This window comes from Pollicipes pollicipes, unplaced genomic scaffold, assembly GCF_011947565.3.
Source record: "Pollicipes pollicipes isolate AB1234 unplaced genomic scaffold, Ppol_2.1 Scaffold_6052;HRSCAF=7182_pilon_pilon_pilon, whole genome shotgun sequence".
NCBI lineage: Eukaryota > Metazoa > Arthropoda > Thecostraca > Pollicipedomorpha > Pollicipedidae > Pollicipes > Pollicipes pollicipes.
This window is the reverse complement of record NW_023596805.1, coordinates 19,884,880-19,911,445: the sequence shown is the minus strand read 5'-3', so window position 1 is coordinate 19,911,445 and position 26,566 is coordinate 19,884,880.

Here is a 26,566-nt window from a genome sequence, read left to right as displayed (position 1 = left end):
GGCCTCAGAGAGCGACCCTCACCAGTCCCCCGACCTCAGGGGAGCGACCCTCACCAGTCCCCCGGCCTCAGGGGAGCGACCCTCACCAGTCCCCCGGCCTCAGGGGAGCGACCCTCACCAGTCCCCCGGCCTCAGGGGAGCGACCCTCACCAGTCCCCCGGCCTCAGGCGAGTGACCCTCACCAGCTCCCGACCTCAGGGGAGCGACCCTCACCAGTCCCCCGACCTCAGCGGAGCGACCCTCACCAGTCCCCGGCCTCAGGGGAGTGACCCTCACCAGCTCCCGACCTCAGGGGAGCAACCCTTACCAGCTCCCGGTGAGGGATTTGGTGCGTTACACGATACCGAGGATAAGGCCGTGTACAATTAAACAAATTGTCGTCGTTAATGCCTTGCTTTGAGGATTTTGCGTTAACAAAAAATTCACGTCAAAAGCTATCGAGCTCGACTTGAACTGTGCTCGAAATGAGGAACTTCTGAACGTTTACACAACGCATCAGGGAGCAACCGTTGCCAGCGACATTTGGGGAACTCTGTTTCCATAGGGCGCCACGAGGCGCCGCATCCAGCGCTCAGTCACACGGCGTGTTTCTGGTGCCCCAGGCCGCTCAGGGGGTCTCTGTCACCTGTCGGATTCTGGCGTGTTTCTGGTGCCCCAGGCCGCTCAGAGGGTTTCCGTCACCTGTCGGATTCTGGCGTGTTTCTGGTGTCCCAGGCCGCTCAGAGGGTTTCCGTCACCTGTCGGATTCTGGCGTGTTTCTGGTGCCCCAGGCCGCTCAGGGGGTCTCTGTCACCTGTCGGATTCTGGCGTGTTTCTGGTGCCCCAGGCCGCTCAGAGGGTTTCCTATCACCTGTCGGATTCTGGCGTGTTTCTGGTGCCCCAGGCCACTCAGGGGGTTTCCGTCAGCTGTCGTATTCCGTCCATACTTCGCTACTGTGAGGCAGCTGGACTCCGGCAATCGGTTTGCTTAAGCCCGAGGCCGAGGCGAAACAGTGTATGATGGTACAGACGTTTCAAATATTTACTTCAAATAACGTCACACACGTCATGTAATTACAATAGACGTGTGAGATAATAACGCTTAAAGTTTGACAACATGCCAAAGCCATGTAAGATCACGTGATGTCAGATTCAATCAAAGGTTTTTGACTGTGGCCGCAAAAAAAAAACGCCGGCAGCCAGATATCAGAGGCTGTCTCCCAAGCCTTTAGGCTGACAGCCGGAGATTGAAGGCTGTCTCTCAAGCCATCAGATTGACAGGCGGAGGCCAGAAGCTGTCTTTCGAGCCCTCAGGCCGGCAACCGAGATCAGAGGCTGTCTCCGAAGTCCTCAGGCTGCCAGCCGGAGATCAGAGGCTGTCTCTCAAGCCCTCAGGTCGGCAGCCGGAGATCAGAGGCTGTCCCTCAAGCCCTCAGGTCGGCAACCGGAGATCACAGGCTGTCCCTCAAGCCCTCAGGTCGGCAACCGGAGATCACAGGCGGCCTCTCGGATACCAGGGCCTGGCGGCATGCCTAGTAGGCACCATTCTGTGCGTCTCCTGCTGGCTCAGCTTGTGCACGCACATCAGGTGCTTGCGTAGGTTGGAGACGATGCTGAACACCTTGCCACAGATGCGGCAGCTGGTGAGGCCGCGATGCGACTCTTGGTGCTGGTTGAGGCTGCCTGGGTGCTGGTAGCGCTTGCCGCACAACTTGCACTGAAGGGGCGGCTGTGTCTCGCAGACGTCTGTCGGACACGCCAGCTCAGGGTCAGACTTGCAGACTGGCCAGGCTGGTCAGCAGGGCAGGGCGCTCCCACCGCGCTAACGTTATCACCTGTGAGTCGGCCCCACTTTTTTTTTTAGCAAGGCTACGGAATGCTAGGTAACGCGCTCTGTGCTATTTAGCAGAGGCCAATGGTAGTGCGCCAGCTGAATAACATTTTATCGTTATAACCAGATATAGTTTTCTTTAATCAGATACCGCATCTAAGTCCCAGCCTAAAATCATCACTTTCAATCATGTCCAATTTGTATGCGAAATTGTCTTTTTGAGACTCAAAAAAGCTGGCGGCAATGTTAAGGTATGCAGCTATCATCGAACTGGAGACCACCTGGCGACAATGCCCAAGGAATGGGGACATTTTGGCGTCTAGCCTGGCGCACCACAAACAAATTCATCTAGTCTCCATGACAACTCTGCCGTCCAAAGGTAAAACCACATATGCTCATTTCTGGCCGTTTTGCGTTTTGATTTCGTCTGATTTGTCTTGTCATGCTTAATTCGGGCATTTAAACCAATAGCTGAAATTTTCACAAGCTTTTAGCTAAAAGAAAGGGCTAGAAGTTTGTGGACATCTCAACTGATGATTTAAATTACCAAATTTGGCAGGAGTAGGTGAATCAAATGACATAAAAACGAAAAATGTTCCGAAATTAAGATACGGGATTTTGCCTTTGGATGACAGAAACGGGTGGGTGGCATTGTAGTGTGGCTAATGAACAAAAGATTTGTCGGCGAGCGTCGCCTTGGGCTTGTCCATTTTGTTTGATGAATTGATGAATGTGCCGAAGAGATGTTACACGGTAACGTGCGTATAATCCTTTTGGCACCGCCACTTCTGTACAGGAACATCACGCAAAATGTCTTGAAACGTTTCAAATGCTTCGGAAGGTATGCTCGAGAGGCCTAATGGTAGGCCTAAGCCTAAAAGATAGGTGGGCCTGGTGCTCAAGCTTTCGTTTTGGGATGACCTCTTTCTTTGACTTGAACATTCTTGAGGTGGGAACACCTCAAGGCCAATCAAGCCTTCCAAACACTAGAACAAACTGTCCAACATGCCAATATTACCTATGCAAATTTGTAAAGATGCATTACTTTTTAATTCACAAGGCAGGCCAAGTGAAAACAGGTATAGCAGGATCTTTTTACGGCATTTTGAGTGTGTGGCATGTTGGGGGGGAGGGGGGGGAGGGGGGGAGGGGGGGCAGTGCGGACAGCCTTGGGGTGCGGAACCATCTTCAACCGCATTCAAGATGTTCGAAAAAGGAACCTGGCTGTGCCAATATCGCCTCCATTGCCGGTGTGAGAAAAGAATCAATACACGCGTAACGTTCGGAGACTGCAGCAAACACCGTCCCTGGACACACGTTATTAGGAAGTTCCTTGAGCCCCGTGCCAAGCATTATTAACATAGTGTAAAAAATGCTATCTGGAATGCCGTGTGGCAACCATAGCCGTGTCGGTCCAGGTACGGAGGTATACCTACATGCCAATCACATATAAACATGAACGACACTGCTGTGTCGGAGCAGTCGCGGAGGAGCCCCTGCGGAGATGAGATAAGTGGCTTAATTTACTTGCTTCTCTCAATATTTCCTCCAATGTGCCATCCAACCCTCGTATCGCCTTTCTTGCTTAATCATGAATCCTCGCGATGCCCAGCTAATGCGGGGCAGGCTGCATGCGTCAGCCAAGGGTGGGCCGGGAAGTCACCTGGAGAGAGACTCTGCGCGGGCTGAACTCGGCGGTTGCCCCCCCCCCCCCCCTCAGGCGCATGTAGTCCTTTCCACACTGCTATCCAGTCTCCTTCACCCCATAGCCCCGACGTGATCATTCCTGAACGAAATGGCTCTAATCCAAACAACCAAAGAACCAATCCTTCGATGCGCTGCCCTAGTGTTAAATGTGAAATGCTGTTCATCTCGTAAATGTTGCCTGGAGTTGCTGGGACAGCTGCGTCCAGCCCCCCCCCCCCCCCCTCCCGCAGCCTCCTCGCCGCCCCTGCGTTGGACAGACAGCAGCGCCCAGCGGCCAGTGGCAGCAGACCGTGTGTGATAACACGCTCAGCGTAAATGGGCTCAAAACTGCTTTCGCGCTACACTGGTGGGGAAGAAGACAAAATTAGCTTCACTATTTAAGGTTGCTCGTCCTGGACTTTCCCAGAGGCGTCCGATCCGGATCTCACTGTTTTGGTGGAGCTCGTATGGCCGCAAACCAACGTCCGATTTATACGCGTCAGGCGGCCATAACAACTGCGCAATAGGCAACGGCACCTCAAAAAATAAATACACGCTCCGCCAACGCTGCCATCCTTGAGCGAGGCTGGTGTCCAATCCTGTCAAGAAGGGCAGCTTTGGTAGACTTGATTCTGGTTCGCTGGCCACTGCTGAAACTTGCCATGGTTCGGTGCCTCGTCAGCGCTCCTCACCAAACGCTGTCATTTCTTTAGCCTGAGACTGAAGTTTTGCCTTAGTTCATAAGCCTATTGCTCGCAAAATGACCATCGCGTCAAAGACATACTTACCTTCAATTTTGGACTGCAGCAGCGATTCATTTTACATGGACGAAAGTAAAGCAAGGAAGATCTTCCGGGACACAAGACGGCTCTTAATGCAGCAGCCACTTCATGCTTCACGGCTCTTCCTTGATATCTTCGGAGTGGAAAACCAATCATCAGCTGATGCAGCATCGTTGTCATGGAATCGGAGCAAATCCCCTACTTTGTAGTTACTTTTGAAGAGTTGCTTTTGAAGTCCGCCTTCATTTTTCGAGTCGCACTGCCGACCGACAGCAGACAAATGAGTTCTAACACGAGCTCTTCAAAAGTCTAGAGCTTCGAGAGAAGGCTGTCATTACGCAAACACTGGCATAGGTAGCAAACCAGCGCATCACTGGCATAAGACTGTAAAAGATGTGCGATAAAAGATGCATCCTGTATCTTCAAGTTGCTGTTTTGTCGGGCAAAACGTCGGTCTCAGCGGGGGGTGGGGGTGGGGGGGTGGGGGTGCATTTTGACGCGCATTGCGCATCATCACTCCAGCCGAAAGGAGGGAAGTGGGGGTGGAGTGGGGAGTTGACGAGAGGAGCTCCTCGCAGAGGACCAGTGTGTTAAGAGCGTTACTGGTGTGCCACCCCGTTTCTGGCGCACCCATCACAATCACAAACGGTGCGGCGTTCTTTGTTCAACCGCAAAACGGTACGCACATGGAGCATTTTTGAAAACCTCCAAGTAAGCAAAGTGGTACCGAAAGAATATCGTTCATTTCGTGTCAAACTGACGTGACATGACAGACTGGTGTAAGTACTTACACTGTAGTCCATATTTGGCACAGATTTGCAGGCCGTGACAAAGATGTACGTGTGATTTAGCCAGGCCAAATAGGCAATGCACCCAGCTAGCTACTGTATCAGCTTTGTGAGACCACGAAGCATACAACCGCCTGGACGCACTGTTGCACACTGCTCTTCCCTTGCGAGTGTCATTAATTGGGTGCGCCCTTGGTGGAAATTCCATCTTGAATACACACCACTGAGGCATGCGATGAGTACCAATCGACGGAGGTACGCTTCTGATCGAGCAACAACACTGATGTCCAGAAATGCGCACTTAAACGTGCGTTTTTATCATGCCGTCCAGCTCGTTTAGTGGACGCTAGTTCGATCTATGTCAGTTGTGCATACCGAGCTGAAAATAAGGCCTAGGCGAAAAAATGAAAGCTTGTTTGATCATCTTGCTTAACTTTGGTACCATAACGCAGCAAGGGCAAAACGTACACTATTCAAGAACACTGAAATCATGAGGATACATTACAAGGAATGTTGAATAGGCTCCAGTCAGAATTTACCTGAATTTGCCATTCGCGATGAGTTTGCCCGAATTTGCGATGGGAGGATGCTAATAGTGTCGCGAGTGAGACCTAGCCCCATTGACAGAACCTATACACTGGGTAAGACAGTATCAATATAATTATTACTCATAGAGTGACCAGGAAAATGGGCGGATAGGTTGTGGCATTCTGTCCATTGACGTGATGCTGGGTCATTCTACGAGGAATAAGACCATTGATACATGCCGGCTCGGCCGGCGCAAGACCCAATCTTATCGATCCGTGAAACGAGAGATAATGATGATTGGTCGATGACACATTTATGGACGGAGAAACCACCCGTGATTGGCTTTCACGAACAACTCTCTTCTCGCCGTTGGCTACCGACTCGTGATCGCACAAATCGTTTCAAGGTCAGAGTAACGGTCTTGGAGAATGAATGACGACGAGTGGTACAGTTGGAGCTGGAAATTTAACACGAACGTAGTCGTTCACATGCTTACAGCTAGTTCATCAATGAACAAAACATACACAACACAGACATAACATTGCAAAATATGCATAACAATGACATGTCCGTATGACAGCCGTGCTGGGTCATTTTAAGAGGAATAAGGTATCAATACTGTCGCAGGACATAGGCTAACAGCTCTCGTTAACCTATGGTCTGCAATCAGACCACCAGATTTCACAAACGTCAATTGAAACAGTGCCTAGCGCAATAAAAAACTATCGATTTTTGTCTCCCTGGTGCTTTTCAGCTGCGCGCGGTACATATTCACTCGACTATCCGCCAATCTTGCAGCTGAATTAGGGCTGTTGGGCTCTACATGTCGCTGCCATGCTAGCGTCTGTCATATGAAAATTACGACCAAAATAGTTTTTCCTGGTCATCGGATTGTATGGGTGCGTATTGCCCTCTACGATGCACGCGAACCATCCGCCAGCGAGCGCATATGGTACGCGCCCGCCCTGGCTCCGCCGATGCAGCTCGAAATCACAGGTGGCCTCTACGGTCGTGAATGCCTCATCGATCAATCACCACCCTCCCTCGTTTCATAGATCAATGTGTGGAGCCGAGCCCGCCGCCCAGAAGGGAGTTGTTCGTGGTAGCTAATCACAGGTGGTCTCCCTGTTCATGAATGCGTCATCGACCACGCAGTATCATCTCTCGCTCGTGCCCGCTCGGTTGGTATAAGTCGCTGGCTGGTGGCCGTGATCTCACCAATCGTTTCAAGGCCAGACTCACGGTATTGGAGAATAAGGGATCATGAGTAGTAGGGCTGGAACTGAAAGACCAGTGCCGGCATCGTCGTTCACTATGTTTGCAGTTTGTTAAACAAGGTACGAATAATTACGAAATACACATAACAAAATACATTAAATGAAACCTTATATAAGGAATGGCAAAGAAATAATATTTCATGCAGCCCTTCCGGAATGAAGACAAACACAAAGCCGATGTCAAGAGCACGAACACGAAGGTCAAACATTTGACAGCATTTTTCAAACAAACCAAAGCCTTCCTTTTAGCTATCTGAACCGTGGAAGGTAAGGTGCTGGTTCCGTGGGGAAAACACATAGAAGGGTAACATGTATGCTTTTACCGAACCCTGAGGAACCGAGCGCAGGATGGTTACAACATGCACCCGTCCAAAGAAGACGTCTGCTTCCGCCAGACAGGCTTATCCAGCTATTTTTATAAAAGTATGCACAGTACACGCTGCCGCGTGGCCTAACAGGAGGCGTCCGGAACAACGGAAGCCACGTACTCGCGCACAGGCCACAGCGCCAGCCTGGAATCGGACTCGGACCACACACGTCGACGTCCGGGTCGGTACCGAGTGACCTATTCCGTACCCACTCCGTCATCGGAGTGTGGCCCACAGACCCACTCCGTCATCGGAGTGCGGCCCACAGACATGATCCAGATGACAGTAATTCTTGCCCGTCCGGTTATGCGCGTCTTTCAGTCCCTCATGTCCCATCTTAACGAGGTTGAGACGGGATAAAAATCGTTTCCGTGATTGTAATGGCCGTCGACACAGGGCATCAGTACTTATCACGCGTTTCGAGACGCTGTGAACAAATTGTGGAAAATGCTGGTGTGCCGAAATGCGCCCATATAGCAGACAATCTGCAATGATTACTCGTCACATGCATAACACGGTTACGTCACGTGGCCATTGAAAGAACCTTCGGAGGAGCAGGTCATTTGTCTCCAACATCGAACGCCAGCATTCGCCACCCAGCTGACAGCGCTGAGGGTACTCCGACGTGGGCCAATCACAGCATTGTAGTTCGATGACAAGCAGACGCCGTCAGACACGGAGTGCGAACCGGCCGCGGTGATTGGCTGCGCGGCCACGGGGCTTGCGAACAGCCAATCACTGTCGGCTGCGTCTGTTGGGCACGAGCCGAGTGACATCTAGCGGTGACATTCGGTGGTTCGAGATGAGGTGCGTGCGCAGGCTGTGTGCCGTGCTGTAGACCACGCCGCAGACTGGACAGACGGTGCGCCCCTCGTGCAGTTGCCGGTGGTTGATGAGTGAACGTGGGTTCTTGAAGGGCTTTCCACATATCTCGCAGCGGTGCTCTTTGCCGTCTGAAAATAACAGGCTGTGTAACACGGAATATTCAAAAAGCAGCACATTGAGTTGAACAAGATTTGAGCGACACATCTTTGAACGAAAGATTAGAACAACGCATTGAGCAACACATTTGGTGAAAGAGAGGACGCGTTCTGCGGAGGGCAGTCGCAACGGTTTTAGCTAAACATTTCTGGTCACTTTACCTCCTAACTTGTTAACTCGTACCAACAAGCAGGGCAATGTCTTCAAGCGTTCGAAATTTGTACTATCGGTTGGGAGCAATAAGCAAAACTTCAGGCAGTGTTAACACATAAGGAAACTGCATACACCAGCTTTGTTGCCCATGTGAGTATCTAACCATGTTATCGTTTGCATGGGCAGAACAGTTTTTGGAGAGATACGGCGGTATTCGATACCAGACAGTTAACGTCGGGCTTATGACGCCTAATTAAGGAATGTATTGACACAGCAAATTTCCATGAAATCTACCGCATATATTTAGTTGCAACCTCATTCTATGTTGTGTTCTAATTTTTTCACCCATCTCTTATCATGTAAACAGTTACATTTTCGACACAGCCCGGGACACCGTGGTTTTGGCTCATCGCTGTTATCGAGACGAATGGCTCATGCTAAATAAACCATAGTACCTTGTTTCCACGCTCGCTTAATCACCGAAATTAACGCGTACACGATTTTTCGGCCTCACGAAACCCGTATGCAGGTAATGGTGCCCTGACAAGTGTTCTCAATAAATTCGGTCGGTTCGAGTGCAAGGATAAGTGTCAGATCGGTGGAGATAGGAAGAAGGGTGCTTGTATCGCCCTTTATTCGAGTGAAAGGGCATTAAATTGCAATGCAAATCCGTTTAAGCGAAATGCACTATTTTTCTTTCACTCCCCATTTCACTTGCTGTCATCCACACACCCCACACACAGAATTCAACGTTGCGCGGCGTTCTAGGATGACTTGACTAACAAAACTCTCCTGCTGGTGATATGAATGGTACCAGCGCCGTTGGCCGTGCACATTTCAGTCGACGAGACAGCTTTGTTACAGCGGTGTACGTGAATGCCGCCCTGAAGTTAGTTCCCCAAACTTAGTTATGGATAACGTCGCGTTGAAATAAACAGCATTTGTACTTAGGCATATTTCAGCATTTCTTCATGCATCCACAACTTTTGAAAATTTTCGGACACCGGAAGTCATTACGGCCAGCATGACCTAAAGCATCCATTCTGTCCGATGTGGTCATCATAAGTGAAGTGCTATTGACACTGCTTCGTTATGCATTGCATCAAGGTCGTGGGGATCATCCCCGCCAGCTGGCCGCCTCTCCACCGTGATCGAGAGGGTGACCGTCACCCACTCGTGAGAACGCCCCAGGCCAGCCTCTGCCCGGGCCGCTGCCGGTGGCCGCGTCGCGTGACCGGACCGGCTCTCCGCCGACCTCCGCGGCCTCCCCGCCCCGCCGGGCCCGGCGTGGCAGGCGCGCACCGGGCGTCCTCAAACAGGGTAGCAGTGGGCAGCGCTGGCGCGGCGAGCAAAGAACAAGATTTCTTATCGGCCTTCTGAACATTGAAGGCCTCAAGCCGAAGATGCTTGAGCTATCCAACAAACTCAGAAAATTTCAATTCGAACCTCTCTCTCTCTCTCTCTCTCTCTCTCTCTCTCTCTCTCTCTCTCTCCTCTCTCTCTCTCTCTCTCTCTCGTCTCTCTCTCTCTCTCTCTCTTCTCTCTCTCTCTCTCTCCTCTCTCTCTCTCCTCTCTCTCTCTCTTCTCTCTCTCCTCTCTCTCTCTCTCTCTCTCTCTCTCTCTCTCTCTCTCTCTCTCTCTCTCTCTCTCTCTCTCTCTCTCTCTCTCTCTCTCTCTCTCTCTCTCTCTCTCTCTCTCTCTTCTCTCTCTCTCTCTCTCTCTCTCTCTCTCCTCTCTCTCTCTCTCTCTCTCTCTCTCTCTCTCTCTCTCTCTCTCTCTCTCTCCTCTCTCTCTCTCTCTCTCTCTCTCTCTCTCTCTCTCTCTCTCTCTCTCTCTCTCTCTCTCTCTCTCTCTCTCTCTCTCTCTCTCTCTCTCTCTCTCTCCTCTCCTCTCTCTCTCTCTCTCTCTCTCTCTCTCTCTCTCTCTCTCTCTCTCTCTTCACGAGACCCAGCAGCGACCGGACACTCAGTCCCGCCTCGTGGTCACGCCTGACCACCAGCTGCTGCACGCTGACCTGGCAGACGGTCGTGGGTACGGCGGCGTGGCAGTGCTCGCCTGGGGCGGGATTTACCTATCGCGCTTGGAAGTTTCTGCAGCGCGCCAACCCGATAAGAAAATCGAGATCGGCGGACGCTTGTCAAACCCGATGGTAAGCGGCGACTGATGTTCAGATCAGCGTGTCTTTCGCCCAGACGCAGTAGCAGATCTAAGAGCAGACTGTGATGGTCTCGAGGTGCAGTTGCAACGTTTACGAATTGAATATCCCAGTGTAAAGATTTGCAACGATTCTGACTGTGACCTCTAGAAATCCGGCTGTGGTAGTTGTGAATCCAGGCTGTGCAAATTTGTATCTCTCTTTGTTATTTTCTATATTTTCCCTTATTGTATGTCAGCACTTCATTGACAACATATTTGTTTCTTCAAATATTAACTCTTTGCATCAAATAGTTGTCTCCAGCACTTTTTTCTTCGGTTTTTATTGACATTGTTCTTCAGTGATTCTGTTCTAATCACACGCTGTGATACCCGGTTTTGTGCTTCTCGTCCGCATATATTTTTACGCGATTTTATATCTGTAACTAAGGTGCGTTCCCGGCTGCCACTGTCCGTTCTCGTGCTCTGTGTCGCATTAACTTGGCCTACTTTCGCTCCGACCTTCTGAGTGCTGAATGGTCCATGGATTGTCTATTTGAGACAATGTCCGAGAAGTAGCAGTGCTTCGGACACATTTTTACCGGCGTTGTCGACGCGCTTGCGCCGTTCCGCCTTACCCGCCTCCGCAGCCCCTGCTGCCCCTGTGGTAACAGAGGGCTACTCGTGACCTGACACAGCGCCGCCACCACGCGCTGGCGCAGCACGGTCACCGGTCTCGTGACCTGATGCAGCGCCGCCACCACGCGCTGACGCAGCACGGTCACCGGTCTCGTGACCTGATGCAGCGCCGCCACCACGCGCTGACGCAGCACGGTCACCGGTCTCGTGACCTGATGCGGCGCCGCCACCACGCGCTGGCGCAGCACGGTCACCGGTCTCGTGGCCTGATGCAGCGCCGCCACCACGCGCTGGCGCAGCACGGTCACCGGTCTCGTGACCTGACACAGCGCCGCCACCACGCGCCGGCGCGGCACGGTCACCGGTCTCGTGACCTGATGCAGCGCCGCCACACGCGCTGGCGCAGCACGTCACCGGTCTCGTGCCTGATGCCGGCGCCGCCACCACGCGCTGGCGCAGCACGGTCACCGGTCTCGTGACCTGACACAGCGCCGCCACCACGCGCTGGCGCAGCACGGTCACCGGTCTCGTGACCTGACACAGCGCCGCCACCACGCGCTGGCGCAGCACGGTCACCGGTCTCGTGACCTGACACAGCGCCGCCACCACGCGCTGGCGCAGCACGGTCACCGGTCGGACACCTAAAGGAAGCTCAGTCGCGCTGGGCGTTCGGCGCTGCACCGCCACACCCGTGGCGACATCCGGCGTCGAATGGCAGAGGGTGGTGTACCACCTGTCTGGCGATCCCTGCGCACCGCTGCTGGTGGGCGCAGGTCGGGTCGTGTGCCCCCGGGCGCTACTTCCGATGCTCTGGACACCTACTTTGTCGGCGTGGGCCCTCGCGTGGCTGGCCAGCCGGGGAGCACCACCTGACCTTCCGTGTCGCCTGCCGCGTGTCGGTGTCCGCGCTCTGACCTTGATGCCCCTCTCACTGTCCGAGTTGCGAGCCGCAGTTTATGGCATGATCAGCTCCTCTACCAGTGGCTAGGATGACATCTGTATGTGTGTTGTCTGCCTCACGCTTGACGTTATGGGCACGACATTTTTCCACCTGGTCAACTCCAGCCCTTCCCTCTCTGAAGTCCTGGTATCCTGGACACATCCCTTGCTACTACCCACCGACAAGTCCGGCGATCACACCCAGCCTTCACCATCTAAAAGTCCGGCGATCACACCCAGCCTTCACAACCTACAAGTCCGGCGATCACACCCAGCCTTTACCACCCACAAGTCCGGCGATCACACCCAGCCTGCATTACCCAAAGTCTGGCGATCACACCCAGCCTTCACTACCCACAAGTCCGGCGATCACACCCAGCCTTCACCACCTACAAGTCCGGCGATCACACCAAGCCTTCCAATTACCACCCATTATGCATCGTTCATGTGATTGCTAAAATCGCAGAGCGTGCTGTTCATCAGCAGCTCTATAATTATTTATCCGCCAACCACCTCCTCTCCTCTTCCGAACATGGTTTCCGCCCCCGGCCCTCCACGGAGACCGCACTGGCCACCATTTCCGACCACATTCTGTCCACCAAAGACCGTGAACAAACATCACTGCTCTGCGTTTTAGATCTCAGCGAGTGCTTCGATGTGATAAGTCACTAAGCCTCTACAAACTGCGCGCTTGCAGCGTTGAAATCTCTTGGTTTTCGGCCCAACTTCGTACTCACACCCAAATCACGCCAAAACCCTCAGTCTCACTGATCGCACGGGCACATCGGAAGTCCTGTCTAAACTTCTAAATAGCATCGACGTATTCCAGGGACTCGCGCTGGTTCCCCTCCTCTTCAGCGTATTCGCTCACGGTTTGAGTCTTGTCATGGAGGGCGCTGTAGTGGTCTAGCACGGGGACGATACTCAGCTTTTGGTTAGCAGCCCCAAATCTCAGTTCAAGAACACTACCTCTCATTTGGAGCATGTTTTGGCCTTACTTGGCGATTAGTTCAGATTAAACGGTCTTAAAGTCAGTGCTGCTACAACGCAGCTGATGCTTTTTGGAAGCCCACAAAATCTTCGCACTGTTCCCCACTTAACCGTCAAATTTAGCCATCGCCTCCTTGCATCTGGTTTGGAAGGTAAAACGCTCGGACATGAATTTGTCTCAATCTCATAGATGAGACAGTGGTATTAGCCTTATTCATCGGAAAAACGGGAGAATAGAGATAGAGATAGATATGTAGCGATTCACTAATTTTATTCTAATTCACAACATAAAGGAATTCACAAGCAGAAGTGAATTCACTTCTGCTATTGTTTCGATAAAGCATGTTGCCGAAATATCAACCTAGTTACATATACATTCTCCTGTTTGCTTTCCGAGGAATACAGTTAATATAATTCTCTTATCTATCTGAATAATGTTCTTCGCCAATGCACCGAGCAACCTACGTAATGTTGTCGCAATTTCAGTTGGAATTCACACATTTCGCATGACAGTAAACGCTGTTGAGGTATCTTAGCTAGTCTACCACATCCGCAGCACTGCTTGCCTGCCAGTGTCCCGACGACCCTGGTGAATGCCTTGGTTCTGCCACAGGTCATTTACTGCATATCAGTGTAGGGCAATGGTCCACAGCTCATTGTACCCAGGACTCAAAAAGTGTTACATTTTGCTTGTTCCGTTCACGCGCCCAAGATGCATAACAAACTCCCGGACTATCTTCAATTTCTCCCGACTGTCTCGTTCCTAAGGGATTTGAAGCGACTTCTCTTGAGATTTCCGAGGATGCGATGTCCTGCTTGTACGGTGTGGTCGGAGTGCCTGTGCCTGTGCTCCAGTGCGTTTGTTTGTTTGTGTTTTTATTGACCGTCTTTAGCCTCATGACATCAATTTATTTGCTGACGATGGCTAGTAGCAGCCTGGACTTTATTCGGCATTAACCAAATATACGGTAATCAATCGATCGATAAGTGGGTAAGGGCCTTGGCACAACGTAGTAATGCAGCCACGCCTGAATTACAAGTCAAACGGTCCATACAATGTGCTTGTCCGGCAGTGTACAGTTAAAAAACCGCGCCAATGTCACAGTGCCGCTGACGTGCCCACAAAATAACGACGAGGGCCAGCGACGCCATAGAAACACTAACTAAAACCCACTGCTCACCTGAGGTCTGCCTCAGTTCCCTTTCTCATTTTCAAGCCCAAAATTCATTTACACTTGCGCTTTCCATAGGTTTTCTTTTATTATCTGCACCACGAGGCATTTCATAATGAATTCATCTGATCCGGGTAGCGGGAGCATCGACTCCTTCAAGTGTATCCAGCATGTTCGAACATTCTATGCAAAACTTGTTTCAGCGACATTGCCGTATCCATCAGAAACAGTCAACGCAACTAGTGAGAGATACAGATTTGCTCACTTTTTAAATACTCGGATTTGCTCAGTTTCTTAACACAAAGTACCTGCCGTGCAGAACTTTTTAGTTCGTCTCAGCTCACTGACAGGGATCAGACAACAGAAACCATATACGTCACCGATGTCAACTTCATTATGACTCTTGCCACCACCGAAGGCAATGCTGGTGAACATGTACAGTAGTTACTGTAATTCACCACCCAGGTAACACAGCCCGCCGAATCCTTCAGGTTACAAAACAAGACATTCAGGCTCTCATATTTGCTCAATTTCCACACACAAAGTTCACTGAGATGCAGAGTTCATTCCACCTTGCCCCAGGTCGTCGAGACGAAAGAACAGAGACAATGCGAACCTTGGTTCCTTAATTCAAGACACCTTAGTTACAACCCTTACGACCACCCACAGCACCGACTCGCGGGCCCAACACATATGGCGGGTGTTGTGATAACCAGCTCAGGTCACACGACTAGTTCAAAGTCTTTCGGTGATATTTCAGCCAGTGGCAACCACTGCCACCTCGGCAGCGTGGCCCACGAGCAGCCAGTCACTACCAGAGGTGCCACCGGTCAGGCAAGAGCCGGATGAGTGGCCCACGAGCAGCCAGTCACTGCCGAAGGTGCCGCCGGTTAGGCACGAGCCGGGTGAGTGGCCCACGGGCAGCCAGTCACCGTCGGAGGCGCTGCCGGTTAGGCACGAGCCGGGTGAGTGGCCCACGAGCAGCCAGTCACTGCCGAAGGTGGGTGCCGCCGGTTAGGCACGAGCCGGATGAGTGGCCCACGAGCAGCCAGTCACTGCCGAAGGTGGGTGCTGCCGGTTAGGCACGAGCCGGGCGAGTGGCCCACGAGCAGCCAGTCACCGTCGGAGGCGCCACCGGTTAGGCACGAGCCAGGTGAGTGGCCCACGAGCAGCCAGTCACTGCCGGAGGTGCCGCCGGTTAGGCACAAGCCGGGTGCGTGGCCCACAAGCAGCCAGTCACTGCCGGAGGTGCCGCCGGTTAGGCACGAGCCGGGTGAGTGACCCGCAAGCAGTCAGTCACTGCCGGAGGTGCCGCCGGTTAGGCACGAGCCGGGTGAGTGACCCACAAGCAGTCAGTCACTGCCGGAGGCGCCGCCGGTTAGGCACGAGTCGGGTGAGTGGCCCACAAGCAGCCAGTCACTGCCGGAGGTGCCGCCGGTTAGGCACGAGCCGGGTGAGTGGCCCACGAGCAGCCAGTCACTGCCGGAGGTGCCGCCGGTTAGGCACGAGTCGGGTGACGTCCAGCTGGGATAGACGGTGGTTTGTCAGAAGGTGCGCGCGTAGATTGTGTGCCGTGCTGTAGACGACACCGCAGACTGGACAGACGGTGCGTCCCTCGTGCAGTTGCCGGTGGTTGATGAGTGAACGTGGGTTCTTGAAGGCCTTCCCGCATACCTCGCAGCGGTGATCTTCACCGTCTGAAAATAAGAACAAGTAAGAGACACCACGAGCGCCGTGGGGTGAGCAAGCTGGTACTTCGCCTGGAGACCCCTCCCCAATAAGCGTACCAGAACCTAAGCTGACAAAGCTAGACATCCTTCGAGGCCCACATGAACGGGCCTGATCGACGCGCAGGAGAATCGAACTGCTGAGGTGTTAAGCAGACACAGTGCTTTAGTGATGATGCGCTTTCTCGATCATTCGCCATACTACATTGCTCGAAAGTTGGCTGACTATGGCACGGCTGCTGTGTAACAGATGTGACAATGACTGGCTGTCTGCCCTGGCACGTTGGCCAGACTAGTGACAGGCGTCGATGGTGTCAGCCCTTCTCGAATTTTAATTGAAGATTTCCTTCCCAAGTGCGAATTTTCTATCTTCTAGTGTTTCACTCAAGCACCTTCACCATCACCCACTTCGTAAAACAGTGACCACACGTAGAACAAGCACCAACAGTCGCTTAGGCGGTTCGTATGATCTTCGAACCCCTCATCTTCCAATCTCTTCGGCAGCAGACGACTCGCCTTTTACTGAGCCTTCAATCGGAAAAGACCCAAACCATGAGGTACAGAAGTGACCTGATGCGACATGACGACGACCAATAAGAAGAGTTTTGCCCGACGATACGCTTGTGGTGCCCATCGTGCGAGAGGGTGGCACTAGTGCGCCAGGCCATTGTGAGAGAGCGAGGTCACCTGGCGATCTCAGGATCTGGTTGGGGTCATGCCGCACTGTTTGACGTTGGAATGAGCTTTCCACGGGACAAATGGAATTCGTTACTAAAGACAATCCGTAAATGAACACGAAACGCATTTGTCCCAAAGCCGGGCAACCCGGAGAGTGCACTGGATGTGGATCTGGATCACGAGTGTCCGATATCACATACGCCTTTGTTTGAGCGGCATGGTTCTGGACGGTTTTGACTGGTCATACACATTTCTTATTCCATAAATTACATTAGCACGATCCAAGCCGGACTTTTCCAGGGTCCAGACACCGTCAGTAGGTGCACAGTCAACATTCTAGCTTAGTTCATTCCGACTGAGCGACGTATCCCCGGCTGGAATGACACTTGACCTTCATTTTCACCAAAAACGTCGAACCAGAGACAAAGTGGCGAAATTTCGCAAATTTTCGCCAGAGCAAAATTGTCTCAGTTCCGACCGCCAGGTAACGGAACCGGGTCCTGACCCCGGCAACATACCAACCTGTGAAAGGAATGTTCCACGTTTCAAGATATTGAGGCGAGCTTCAGATATAATGTAAAAAGCTCACTTGGAACTGTTGGTTTGCTTTTGAGTGCTAAAGACTGTTTAAGACAACACAATTTCACTATTTATGAAATAGTTCCCAAAACGCCGTTGTTTGATGAAGTAATTACATGTCAGACGCTGCCAGATGACCGAGTCAAAGTTGCCACTGTAACGAATGAGTTAACTCACTTGTAGTACTTAAACCTGCGGACAGGTGGCAGTGTTTGTTAGAGCGTGTTGGCAGAACTCGAATATCTTTAGACGCTCGTGTTCTGGCCCTTTGTCCTGGTGTTCTTGCATGTGTATCAGCTATTTGAAATTCTTCTTGCATCTCGCAAATGAAATTCTTCACTTGCATCCACATGCTCGGCTATAACGCTATAGGTTATTCTTTTCCCAGTCTTATCTTCGCCTTAACTCGTAGCACTGCTCACATTCCTGCATCACGTAGCACAAAACGTGATTCGTGCTTGAAACTTGCCCCCAACGCAATGCGTTGGTTGAGGGGCAACTAACATCTGTTGAAAGCGTGCGTGCTGAAAGCGTGCTGATGTACCACAGGTACGCAAAATTAGATGACCATATTTTGTTTGACCTTGAGTAATGCATGGCTAGTGAGGTGGCAGCATTCACGTGACGTTTCTATGGCGTCATGCATGTATGGATGACCCTGAAATGGTCTGCACGAAATAGTCTGCGCAAGATCACGTACGTCAAGCCCAGAAACAAATGGGTTTTAAGTCTTAAAGAGCTGTGACCTGCACTAAATGATCTTCAAAATGAGTACCCCAGTTCAAATACCATACAAAGGTAGAACACTCCCGTTAATGAGGAGACAATTCCCAAAACGTTCCACCATTTTTTTGCAGCCAAAGCAATGCCTCAATGTATTGAAAAAAAGAAGTCTGCAACTTAGGGCTTTTTAAGCTTATCTACGTCAGTGCATTCATTCATAGTCCATGTTTTAAACACTTTCAAAAATCGCCGATTTGACGTTGTTGAATAACAATCAAACAACTTGATCGAGATCTGCTCCTCAAAAATCGTCGACTTTGCCGATTTATCACTGGTGACCCGTTCCTGGCGTCTGATATACAAGAGGACCGAGGGGGCAGCTAACAAGGGAAGCGAACATGTGAAAAACTCGATCTTGGTGAGCATCGCACGAAGTGACGACCCTCCCCTCTAACGCAGATCAGTCAGTCACAAGGGCGAGGGAGCGTCATGACTGTTTTTCAATGACTAACAACGTCATTTTGACTGACAGCATCATACAGCCGCTTTGAAATGGCATGATAAATGTGGTACGCCCCGGGAAGCTCAGCGCTCCCATATTATATTTTTATTTATCGTAATCATAATTTTGATCCACCATATCCAGTACATGAAATCTGGTTTGGGGTTTTGGGGGAGACAACACAAATTTTAAAATCGTGGCTTGTAGTAAGAACAAAATAGCCCAGATGAATTTGCACTGCCTACACAGCTGTTACTGTAGGACATTCTTAAGCAGCAGTTAACAGTAAATACCATGCGCTGGCTGGTTTCAGTGATTATCAAAGACAGTTGAAGATCGGAAGCGCATAATTCTGAAAGTTTCTGGCTTCCCAAATAAACCTTCCTTTTTAAGTGTATGCTCTCACATACCATACCCATTGAAGGTATGGAGTACATTGGAAATTGTTTATATTGACAGTTGTCCGAAAGGAGGTTTGAATCAATTAGGGTTGGTATAAGCCAATGCTGAATGAAACTACTGTTTGAAATGTTGTGCACCCGTTGTATAATTCTCCAGAGCACGTCATGACAACATTCTGATCGAAATGTCACGCAATCCACTATAACATGAATAGGAACATCTGGCACATAGCAGTTCCTGCGGTTACCTGGCAGCCAAGGTAGTATCTTTCTCACCAAAGGGACAGGTGCTGGGACACTGTGACAGCCACTGAGGCCTCCACTGACCTCGACATATCCAATTTGGGACCTGGAGTTTTCCTATTCAGTTGGATGGGACTCAAGTCCCCCCCTAGCTTTAAGAAGACACATTGTGTTTACTGTTCATCTGGGTTCAATTACTTTTTCTCTCAGCCTTCTGCCCAAACCTACGTACAAAACAACATCCGTGTGTGACGTCTTATGCTGCTGCTGTGATTAGGGCTCGGATGTCACCGCAGCGGCAGCGAGGCTCAGTTCGTCGTTATGGAGCGAACCTGCCCTGCACAGCTGACATCTGCTTCATCTATTCGCCGACGTTGAGTCAGACAAAATGTTGTGTGTATGACTGGGCTGAATTGATATATGGCCTTTACTTAAAGCCGCAGCCAACACTACTGTCACGGCCCGACGAGACTTCACCGCCTCCAGAATAGACGTCGGCATCTCGGAATGCTACAGAAATGGCGCACACCGAAGAGCAGTCTTCAGCTATTGATCTCCAGTTATTGATCAGTTTCAATACTGCTTTTAATATTTCCTAGAAATCTTAAATCGGCCAAACCTACCTGAAATTAAAGGGAGATTACAAAAATATTTTTTCAGTATCTCAACTTGCAGTCGATAGGTCAATCTAACCGAGAACAAGAAACGCTTACTCGCGGTGTAAATCGGCCGTCACGCTCCGTAGATAGCAAAAAAATACAGCCTTTTCTTCTTTATCACTTTCGTGCGTTTTCGTACTACATCCGGTTCGTATTTCTTGGCGGGGAATATGCCTTCTCACCAATAGCGTGCAGTGTGTCACGCGGTGCTGTTGGTGGTTGCGGACAGGGCCATTTCTATCTCACAGTGCTCACCGAGAACAATTTCTAAATTATTTCCAGTGCACATCTATGGAGAATAAAATGTCTACGGCCAGATACACCAAGAAGCTGCCAAACTTCGGACCCTCATGTCACATGTGTCACATAGGACAATGGCGACGAAAAGTAATTTTTTTAGGGACTGACGTGCGTAACCAAATACGGAACAAAAATTGCACAAGCCTTCTCTCGATAAGCGTTCTTCACCAGACATTGACGGCTGACATTTTGAACTCCGAAAAATGCGCTGGGTAAACTGTTAGCGGTTTTCATGTTAACGTCACAGCACGCACCGGGCTGCCGACCATGAGTCAGCTGAGACGGGACGCCTCATTGGCTGGCAAGGATTTCTAGCAACTTCCGAAGAATAGTCCTATGAAACCGCAGGCGGTTGTCTTGGGATTTCCTACTGAACTCTTGAACCGAACAAAGCTCGGAAATACTACTGAAATGCATCCCACTCCTAACGCGCATTCGGATATATTTCCGAAGTGATCCCGAAAATATGGACAAAGGCGTGAGGTTTCGACATCCAGTGACCATGCATAGAACAGAGTGGTTAAGCAAGCTAATCGTTAGATAACTTCATGGAGACAAGATTGCTCTGAGAGGAATACAAACGCACTGCTTTGTTTTCTTTGTACCGAAATGCTCAGGTGCAAAGCTCGACTTGCCTTACATAAAGTTATTAAGCAGCGGGACCGAGTGAAGCTAGCTGCACTCACCACATACGTTGTACGCCAAATGTCTCTCAGGGTTCTTTTCTGCGCGCTCAATCACCACCGTACTCGGCGCGCCTGAAAGCCCCAATCGCCATCGTCGTCTAGGTCTTTTACAGGCCAATTGGAACTTGCATCACTCACTTTTTGCATGCCCGGGGCGACCACCAGAGGTATATTCATGAACATCGGTAACATCAAATGCAAAAACGAGTGATCTACCGAGGTGTGGTGCAAAAATTAAAACCATTTTAAGAAGCAGGATCAAATTGCAGTCAAAACACTGCACAGCGCAGATAGTTAATTGACTATCAAAACACATATGAATTCGTTCTCAAAATATCACCATTTATGGATCTTGGAACGTACCGTTGGAAAGTCAATCAACAACTGGGGGTTGCCACTTGGAATGGGAAAACTTACCCCGCCATCATACTTCGGGAGGAAAACGTAACTCGCCGTCTGTTTAAAAAAACTGCTCCGAATGCGGGCCTGGTTGCAACTGGCCACGAACGGCCACGATCCGAAGCACAACGCGCGTTCTTAAAAACCCGTCACCTAGCGTAGTTCACAATGCCAGTCTCTGCGTGCAGCACAACCCGTACCGCACGCCAGCCCCCGGCTGAAGCAATGACGCCAATAACGATTTGTTCATGTGCCCGCAAACATTTGGGCAAACGACCACCGTACTATAGGTCGAAGGTCACTGCCGCACCCATTACAGCAGTGACTCTTGGCACACAAAAAGCAGGGTAAATCCGCCGCCACCTTGGTCCAGACTCGTGAGTCGGGAATGTTGTCGCGCTAGCGCGGCACAAACACTGACAGCCACACCACGCGAGGCGTCGCCGCAGCACACTCGTTGCAGCGTCAGTCGTCGCGCCGGTGGCTGCTAGCTGGGCTCATTGACAGCCCACTATGGCAGCAGGCACTGCCGCTTGTGGTGGGCTGCCGCAGCCGGGCTCAGTGTCCACCGTCCTGACAGATGCCCTGCGCCGGCGCGGCGCCGCCGCCCCACCGCCAGCACCTCGTACTACACATTGTGTAACACAGAGTCACGGTGGTGTAACTACTCATCACGCCGTGCCTCCCGTCTCCCGACTCACACAGTAGGTCCGCTCGCCGCCAGCCGGCTGACCATCACGGTCTGACCCCTCAGGCTTCACTGGCCAGCACAGTCTGACCTCTCAGGCATCACTGGACAGCACAGTCTGACCTCTCAGGCGTCATTGGCCAGCACGGTCTGATCTCTCAGGCTTCACTGGCCAGCACGGTATGACCTTTAAGGCGTCATTGGCCAGCATGGTCTGACCCCTCTGCCGTCACTGGCCAGCACAGTCTGACCTCTCAGGCTTCACTGGCCAGCACGGTCTGACCTCTAAGGCGTCATTGGCCAACATGGTCTGACCTCTCAGGCGTCATTGACCAGCACGGTCTGACCTTTTAGGCGTCACTGACCAGCACGGTCTGACCTCTCAGGCGTCACCGGCGTCGAGCGCGGGTGTCACCGTGCCTTCAGCCGATGCCGCTGCCGGCCCGCTGGCGATCCCGTCTGGCCTGCCGGTCAGCCGGCTTGGGTAGCGGCGCTGCTGCCTCGGGGTCGGTACCTGCCCGTAGTCTACCTCCTGATTGTATCTCTGGTCCTGATCACCGTCTGGCCGCTTGCTATAGGCTTGCTCCCGTCTGAACCTTTCCTCCTGCTCTATCACCGGCAGCGGCTGGTAGTCCTGCTCCTGTCTGTAGTCCTGGCCCAGCACAACATCCGCCTCCCGTCTGTAGCGGTGCTCCTGACCGACATCCGGCTCCTGTCTGCGGCCCAACTCCTGCCCAACACCCTGCTGCTGTCCATAGCCGTGCTCCTGACTGACATCCGGCTCCCGTCTGTACAGGTGCTCCTGACCGACATCAGGCTGCTCTCTATAGCTGTGCTCCTGACTGACATCCGGCTCCCGTCTGAAGGGGTGCTCCAGACCGACATCCGGCTCCCGTCCGTAGCCGCGCTGCTGCCCCACATCCAGCTCCCGTCTGTAGCCACGCTCTCGCTCCGCCAACTGGCGCTGCCTGAAGACGTGCAGCGGCGAGCGCCGATCGCGGACGGGCGCCAGCCGGTGCACCTCGGCCGGCGAGAGCAAGTGCCGGCGCTCCAGGTGCGAGCGCAGGTAGCCCAGGCTGCAGTAGGAGACGCCGCACAGCTGGCACGAGGTGCGGCCCTCGTGGTACCGGTGCAGGTGGTTGGTAAGCGAGCGGCGGCTGTTGAAGCCGAGGCGGCACGTCTTGCAGAAGGCGCCGTCGCCTGCGCAGAGAGACCACGTCACTGCAGGGCTTGGGACGAGGGCCGAGCGTCTTCAGGCGCGATACACTGTCGCCTACCTGATGGTGCACTGTCGCCTACCTGATGATGCACTGTCGCTTGCCTGATGATACGCTGTCGCCTACCTGATGATACCCTATCGCCTACCTGATGATACACTTTCGCCTAATTGACATGCTATCGCCCACCAGAGGATACACTGTCGCCCACCTGATGATGCACTGTCGCCTACCTGGGCCGCCGACACATTGTGGACCGTCGCCCACCCGCCAGCAACGCACCACGCTGATGGCAGGTCGGGAAGTTTTACCTCGGTAACAGCTACACACTACCTTGAACGCATTAAACCGGTCGGATGAAACGGAACTTTACGATCACCGGTCGGACGGGGGGTTTACGCCAGCTTTCGGGTACCATTACGGATTGTTTGACATTTCTCCCAACAGAGGGGCGATATGTTTGAATACATCTCACATCATATACGCCGCGTGGCTGCATATCACGTGCAAATACCTGACGCCATTAACCCTCTGTCGAATGTTAACAGTCTTGCCAGTGTCCAAATCCCCCTGGCAAATATCAGGGGGCGGTTGCTCAATTGCATCTCTGGTGGCGCTGCCCCCTGGACGCCTCCGAAGGGTTGACACGCGCAGCTTGCGTACGACCAGGCATAAGATCGACACGAGCTTGAAAATAGGGAAGACACGGAAGAAATGGGGTCTCTTTAGGCTACACGAGTGGCATGTTTTTAGCCCGTGCCCGACTGCTGGAGTGGGAAACATGTGTGACCCCCTTAAGATTTCCCAGCGCACTGTGAATGTGGAACGACGCCATGGCCGGGATTCTCTAGTACAATTTCCTCAGACACGAAGCGGACATTTCCCCATGGGGCCAAATATGAGATCTCCTCAGAGTCCTGCGAGTTTGCACCAAACTCCTGAAAAATTGCCCAGTACCTAGAGCAATCCTATTGGCTGAGGTGGCCACGTTTCCCTTGGTCCCACGCTTTGGAACCACCCTGCATTTTCTTGATGTTTGCCTTGCATATTGTAGGCTAGGTTCAGCAGTCCAATTTCAGAAACAATTGCTAGAACTCAACCACACACCTAGAAAATCAAACTACACCTAAAAACTCAGCATGTACTAAAATGCTGATTTCAAATTTTACCGTTATTACCTTATTCATAAATTCTGGGAATAAAAAAAAAAACGTATTACGCATTTGTTCGATTAGCAATGATGCAGGAAACGTGGACCGAGTCAGCCCGGGGAAATACTTCAAAGTTGATTCCTACCAGTTCCATGGGCGTAATTCTCTCTGAACGCCATTTCGCTACAAATTATAAGACCAAAAAATGTGCAAAAGTTAAACAAAAGCGGCAAATGCACATGCATAACACAACGGAATGCTTCTACAATAATCGCGAGATTTATCCATACCTAAACATGGTATGAGGCCATCATTTTTAGACTCCGAACTCATACTGACCTCGGTCAGTGCAGTGACCTGCTTGGAAATTAAAAATTGCCGTCGCGTACAAAAAAAGACGTAAAAGGTAGTACAAATTTGGCGTCGCTCCGCTTTGATACCAGTTGATTAAGCCCTGAAAACATGACGGGGAACAAATTCCGTTCCCCGGCTGGTTTTGATTTAAAATGAAAACTGAATCACACCAAAACGGTTAAATAGACAGTTGTTTAAACATATCATCAAACTGCATTACAACACGGCTAAAACAGCAAAATTAACCAAAATTTTCGTTAAAATTCCTCGAGTGCGGTAACGGCCAATAGTAATATGATCAAATGACGCCGTCATGCCAGGCCTTAGGTACAAAATGTGACAAAGCGCGCAACTAATAGGAAACACATGCAAATTTGCAGGTCGATGCCAGTTTGCGTTCCGAAGCTGCTGCAAAAACACGACGGTGAGCTTGATGATAACTTTTGATGGTTATTGACATACAGCGATCAAAAACAGAAATCGCACCTAAGTCATCAAGGATATTGCATTATAGCACGCATGCTGCAATTCTATACAAATTTCAATGTTTTCCTAAAAATACGTGTACTATTCATCAATGATAACTGGTAATACAAAAATGACGCAATATACATTAGTATAACATCCATCGGTTGTCATGCACTTGATGCTGTTTAAACCACCTCCTTATCCGACCTTAAAATCTAGGCACGGAGGCACGGAAGACATTGGGCCTGTTTCCGTCACTCCTCTAACCTCCTCAGATCTCCTCCAAACTGATCTGATCGCCCCTGTGGCTCTTCCATCCTCCTCCAAGCTCCTAAAAGCTCGCCCCGAACCTTCTTCAATCTCTCGCGAAATCAAAGGCGTTTTTTTCGGGGAAGGTTAGAGGAGGCTGTGGTCGACATGAATGGCTCAGTTCATTCGTATCTCTGATTACACAACAGAAAAAAGAACGATTGCAAAAATGGGTGCAAATGGATGCAAGCTACGCCTTCCATATTTTTATGTTCATAAAAACAGCATCACTAGGCATATCTACGAGTTTGAGCATGTATTTTTCAGCGAACTGAACATTAAGATCATTCGCCGCCAGAGCGCCGGCACTGCTTGGTAAAACTGCGCGGGGTGAAGGAAACTTAAAAAAAAAAATAACGTGGCAGCATATTTGACGCAGATTCAGCGCTCCCCAGCCTCCTCAAAATTAATGTCATCTTTTTTGGAAGAGCGATGGGAACAGACGCATTGACTATGTTCGGCCAATGAACCGGCATACCGTCAAGCGTTTGTATGTTCTAGTACTGTGCTGGTGCTTATACCATCGTAACCCTACCGATGTGAGGGAGCTTTATCGTGGTAATAATTGCAGATGGGGTCCAGTGAAAATCTTTATAAAGAATATCATATCTCCTCCAAAAAGGTTCCTGGGGTATGGGGACTGTCCCGTCCAATCCCGTAATAAGGAAACACCCCCCCCCCCCCCTCCGTTTTCCCAGTGGCGCCGTCTCTGATACCACATGCACTGAAATTCAGTATTAGTTTTCATTTTCCATAATACAACTTTCAAAAACCATAGGCTGCAGGCACATGACGATACTGTCGACTTCTAATCCGTCTTTGAACTCTGGGCACCGAAGGCATTGAGAAAGCCCGGCGAATAAAGGCAGAAAATCCCCGAGCAGTGCTTTGAAGTCCTAGTAGAATCGTACCAACACTGTAGCAGTGCAATCCTATCAACGTGAAGAAGTTTCATCATGCCATCATCATCATCGTCATGTGAATATGTTAAATATTCCTTCGTGAAAATTGGTGTATTTTTTCTACCCAAACGTTGTTAGAGTAGCGGGACTGCCCCCCTATCCGACGATAGAGGGACGCGTCCCCGTCGCCGGATGGAGCCGTCCCTGGGTAGGCAATCCCGACCCATTGAAACTAAAGCGGCTGAATAAAACACGGCTGTATACAAGTTTAATCGCCCTGTTTATCCATAACACGCATGCGAATGTGGAGTAAGGGCTGTTCACACCAGGCCCC